We start from the raw sequence: 5,763 nt of genomic DNA, 5'->3' as shown, positions 1-5,763 counted from the left end.
GTTGTCAAGAGAGCAGCCACGGTGGGGAATTGCGGAATCCGCAAGGGAGGGGAAGGGAGTGAGGACAGGCGTGGAGTCAAAGACAGGCCTGAGGTCACAGAACAAGAGTTCAAGCCACTAACAGCTGGAAAGGAGGGGCTCATACGTGGGCACGAAGGTAGCAGAGCAAAGGAGTGGTTGGAGGGGAGACAAAGATAGAAACTGAGCTGTCAGTGAATGAGCACAGCCGAGATGGGGACTTCAGAGGAGGCGGGAAGGACGAGGGTCTGGAAGAAGACTGGGGCGGGTGCAAGAAAGGGAGGGGGAATACTTGAGCACGGGAGGGTCCTGGGAATGGGTGACCTCAGAAAAGAGCGTGATTTCTGTTCCAAGGTTCCAAACTGGTGGCCTACAGGCCAAATACTACTTTGCTTTGCTTGCTCAAAAATTAAGTCAGTAAGGGAATTCCCTGGTGATCCAGCGGTTAGGATTCGGCGCTTTCACTGCTAGAGCCACGGTTCAATCTGTGGTTGGGGAACTAAGTTCCCACAAGATGCGTGGTGCAGCAAAAAAAAAAAAAAAAAAGAATTTAAGTCAATATGAAAAACATCAGGTTTCTCACAATGATCCAGATTGTTGGCCTCTTTCTCTTTGTTCGTTTCTGAGATATAATTCCCATACCATAAAATTCACATTTTAATATGCACAATCCAGTGGATTTTAGTACATTTGTAAAGGTGTATAGTCATCATCGTTACCTAATTCTGGAATATTTTCATCATCTCCAAAAGAAAGCCTGTACCCACTAGCAATCACTCCCCATCTTCCCTTCTCTCCCAGTAACCACTTCTCTATTTTCAGTCTCTATGGACTTACCTAATCTGAACATTTCATATGAATGGAATCATACAATTAGTGGCCTTTTGTGTCTGGCTTCTTTCACTTAGCATGTTCTCTGGGTTTATGTTGTAGCATGTGTTGGTACTTAGTTCTTGTAGTGGAATAATATTCTGTTAAATGAATAGACCACATGTTGTTCATACATTCATGCCTTGATGGGCTTTCAGGTTATTTCGACTTTTTTTTTTTTTTTTAACTTTTTGGCCACGAAAAGCAGACATTACTTTGCCAACAAAGGTCTGTCTAGTCAAGGCTATGGTTTTCCCAGTGGTCATGTATGGACGTGAGAGTTGGACTGTGAAGAAAGCTGAGCACTGAAGAACTGATGCTTTTGAACTGTGGTGTTGGAGAAGACTCTTGAGAGTCCCTTGGACTGCAAGGAGATCCAACCAGTCCATTCTGAAGGAGATCAGTCCTGGGTGTTCATTGGAAGGACTGATGCTAAAGCTGAAACTCCAGTACATTGGCCACCTCCTGCGAAGAGTTGACTCATTGGAAAAGACTCTGATGCTGGGAGGGATTGGGGGCAGGAGGAAAAGGGGACGACAGAGGATGAGATGGCTGGATGGCATCACCGACTTGATGGGTGTGAGTTTGAGTGAACTCTGGGAGTTGGTGATAGACAGGGAGGACTGGTGTGCTGCGATTCATGGGGTCGAAAAGAGTCGGACATGAATGAGCAACTGAACTGAACTGAACTGAGGCATATGGGATCTTGGCTCCCTGACAGGGGACTGAACCTGTGCCCCCTGCATTGGAAGCACACAGCCTTAACCATTGGACCACCAGGAAGGTCCCTAGGTGATTTTTTTGACCAAGAATCAGCTTTCCAAAGAGAAAAGGAAAAAAGTTTCAGAAGGTGGAGAGCAGAGGGCTGTTAAAAAAAGAGGGTAATTACAGAATGGTATGGAGAAAAGAGATGGCCAAAACAGCTGATATCTGGGGCAGTGACTGAGGAGTAACAGGCATGGCGGGATGAGCATCCCTGCCTGGGCCTCAGAGGGTTGAGCCTGGCAGCTCCTGCAATGATCCTAGTGGATTTGGAAGGACGAGTCCTCCAGGTGCTGTAGCTCAGTGATTTAACAGCTGACAGGGGAACTGGTTTCAATCTAGATCAGCACTATTCAATGAAAATAGATTATGAGCCATATGTTATCAAACCACTGTATTTTTTTAAAGAAGAATTTTTTTTCTTTTAGGCCGCTCTGGGTCTTCGTGGCTGTGCACAGGCTTTGTCTAGTTGTGGCAAGTGGGGGTTACTCTCTAGTTGCAGTGCACAGGCTCCTCATTGTGGTGGCTTCTCTTGTTGCTGAGCACAGACTCTAGCGTGCACAGGCTTCAGTGGTAGTGGCTTGTGGGCTCCGCAGTGAGGGTTCAGCAGCCGTGGCGCAGGGGCTTAGCTGTCCCTCGGCATGTGGGATCTTACCGGACCAGTGATCAAACCAGCGTCCTCTGCATTGCAAGGCAGATTCTTAACCACTTATCTTTGCCAATCCTTGAGTCTAAATGGCAACCCACTCCAGTATTCTTGCCTGGAAAATTCCATGGACTGAGGAGCCTGGTAGGCTACAGTCCATGAGGTTGCAAAGAGTCGGACACAACTGAGCGCTTTTTGGCTTACCCAGTGGCTCAGTGGTAAAAAAAAAAAATCTGCCTAATACGCAGGAGATGAGGGAGATGTGGGTTCGATCCCCGGATCGATCCCCTGGAGAAGGGGATGGCAACCCACTTCAGTATTCTTTCCAGGAAGAATCCTGTGGACAAAGAATATGGACAAAGTCCATGGAGTTACGAAGAGTCAGACATGTCTGAAGCGACTGAGCACACAAGTATCTTTTTAACGTATTTAAGAGCCATGTTAATTTCCATTTCTGTGAACTCTTTGTTCATATCCTGGGACAGTTTTTCTATAGGATCTTAGCTTTTTGTATTTTGATATATGAGTTGTCTTTATGTTACAGAAATTTGTCTGTTACCTATGTTGCATAAACTATTGCTTAGTTTGTCTTTTGACTTTCTTATTTTTTTCCATGGAAAATTTTGAAACTTTTATTGTGGTCAGAATTGATGACTTCTGAGTTTTGCATCATGCTTAAGTAAGCCCATCCCACTGCAAGATTATAAATTTTTTTAAATTTGCTGCTTTTATGGTTTCGTAGTTTAGATTTATATCTTTGAGCCATTTGCAGCTTATTTTAGAGTAAGTACTACAGGAAGGATACAAATGTATTTGTTTCCAAATGGCTACTCATACTCCCAGGAAAACTTCTTACATAATCTATGATTTCCTATGTGTATTTAGGTCTGTTTCAGGATATTTTACTCTATTGATCTCTACTCATGTTTCCATACAAAAGTATTTTAATTACCATAGCTTTATAATATATTTTAATATCCAGTTGGGCTAGTTCCTCTACTTACTCTCTTTTTAAGAATTTTCTTAGCTCTTAAAAACTAGTTTTCTTTTTCTTTGGGGAGAGCCCATATTAAATTTATAAATTAGTTGAGAAAAAAGTGACATCTTTCTAACACTGATTTACCTCCTTTGGATATGCAAAGCCAGCATGATTTAAAATCTATTCTGCTCCTTGCTTTTTTCCACTAAACTGGAGATCTTCCTATTTCACACCACAGAGAGTTTCCTTTGTTTTTTTGTATAGCTGCATAGTATTCCATTGGTAGATGTATTTTGTTTAAACTGGTTCCCTATAGATGAATACTTCTTCTTTGAATCTTTTGCTATTACACATGACTCATGTGCACTCATCAGGCATAATCCCACCCTAGGGACTTTGTGCATGCCCCCTCCCCCCAGTGCCCATATTCACATGGCTCAGCCCCTCACCTCCTTCTCCACAAGGCCTATCCTGACCAACTAGTACGCCCAATCTCCCTATCCTGACAGTAATCTTCTTCTAACACATTGTATCATTTACTTTTAAAATTATGCTTATTATCTGTTTCCTACCACTAGATTAAAAAGGTTTTTGTTGTTATTTGTTTTATTTTTGTCAATTTGCTTGTTTATTTGCAATCTTGGCACTCAGAAAGCTATCTGATATGGAATAAGTAAGCATTCAGTAGTAACTGCAGAATAAATGAATGAATGTATGCACAAGTATGCTGAAATTGCTGGGTCAAAATATAAGTCCTCTGGGACTTCCCTGGTGGTCCAATGGTGAAGATTCCGTGTTTTCACTGCAAGGGGGAGGGGAGGGGTCTGATCCCTTGTCAGGGAACTAGGAACTGGCTAAAAAAAAAAAGTCTTCCATTATATTTTCAAACCAATCTTTTTATATCTAGTAAGGCTATTGATTTTTGTATATGAAATGTGTACGGAGATCCATCACTGAATTGTGTGCTATAATTTTCTAGTTGAATTTTGTAGGCTTTCTAAAATATAATTGTATCATTTCACCTGTAAATAATAATTATATCACTTTTTCCATCTTTATAACTGTTTAATTACATTGGTAAATGCCTCTGGAACAATTATAAATAAAAGTGATGGTAGTGGATAAACTAGTTTCATCCTGACTTTAATGAGAAGTCTTTTAGACTTTTTGGCTTGAGGTATATACATATGTATTTGTATGGGTGTGCGTGTTGAGGGAGGTGGCTGTGGGGTGTAATTGTACTTTAAGGATGCATTTTTCCCATCCTCTTGTTAAGGAATTGTCTTAAAAATCAAACATGGATTTTTGAACTTTTTCAAATACCTTTTCAACATCTCTGAAATAATCAGACAATTTTTCTCCAATGATTTGTCAATAGGGTGAATAATATCGATGGTATTTCTAATGTTGAACTGTCTTTTATTCCTGGTGCGACCTACTCGGTTGTAGTGTATAACTTTGTATGTGCTGCTGTGTTATATTTGCTAGTATTGGGTTTACAGGTTTTGCTGTTGTATTCATACGTGAGGTAATTCGTGGTGTTGCTGTGTTGTGCCATTACTGACAGACTTGGTTATTGATATGTAATATTCATAAAGGTAATTTGGAAGAGTTGACCTGACGTAGTGGTTCAGAGTGAATTCTGGAGCTAAACTCAACTGGGTCCAAATTAGGATCTGCCACTTACTAATTGTGTCACCCTGAACTACTTATTGACTCCGTTCGCCTGTGTTTTTTCATCTCTAGAGTGAGAATAGTAATTTATCTTTAAACAGGAATAATCCTTTATTCTAAGAATTAAATGAACACAGCACTCAGAACTGTGTCTGCCACTGGGACTCTACAAATGTAGCTGCTTTCGTATCACTTCTAGGGCCATGAACCATTTGAATGGCATTTTTACTCATCACTTTATAAAGTTCTGCTTGAATTCACCTGAAGTCTTGTTTGGACTCAGTACTTTCTTTTCCTTTTACGTGTGGGAGAATAGCTCTTTAATAAACATTTTCATTTTCTTATGTAATATTTGGTCTGTTTACAATTTAATGGTCTTTAAGGACTGATTTTTGTAATTTATGATTTCCTAGAAAACCACCCCTTTAGTTCAGGCTTTCTCATTTACTTGCATAATCATCACAATTCTTTTAAGGTTCTTGGTAGCTGTGATTATTTCCTCAGTCTCACTTCTGATTTTGTTTAGAAAGGCCTCAGGAAGCTATTTCCTATATTTCAGAAAGTCTTAACCCTACAGGCATGAACTACTTAACGAAACTGTGGAGTTTCTGATTTGGGGCTAAAATACCATCAAAGCTCTTGAGGGGATGGTTATCTCCTGAAGCTCTGATGGTAGTTCCGTAATTGTTGATGGATAAAGAATGAGGCTACAATTTATTTATCACTTATGGGCAAGTGTCCTCGGTAGATATCATTTTTTAAACTAGGGATCTGTAGTGGTGGGACAAATAGGGTCCTTGGTCAACAAGGATGG

This window comes from Bubalus bubalis, chromosome 4 (genome assembly GCF_019923935.1).
Source record: "Bubalus bubalis isolate 160015118507 breed Murrah chromosome 4, NDDB_SH_1, whole genome shotgun sequence".
Lineage (NCBI taxonomy): Eukaryota > Metazoa > Chordata > Mammalia > Artiodactyla > Bovidae > Bubalus > Bubalus bubalis.
The sequence above is the reverse complement of the archived record's forward strand: the minus strand, read 5'-3'. Positions refer to the sequence as shown.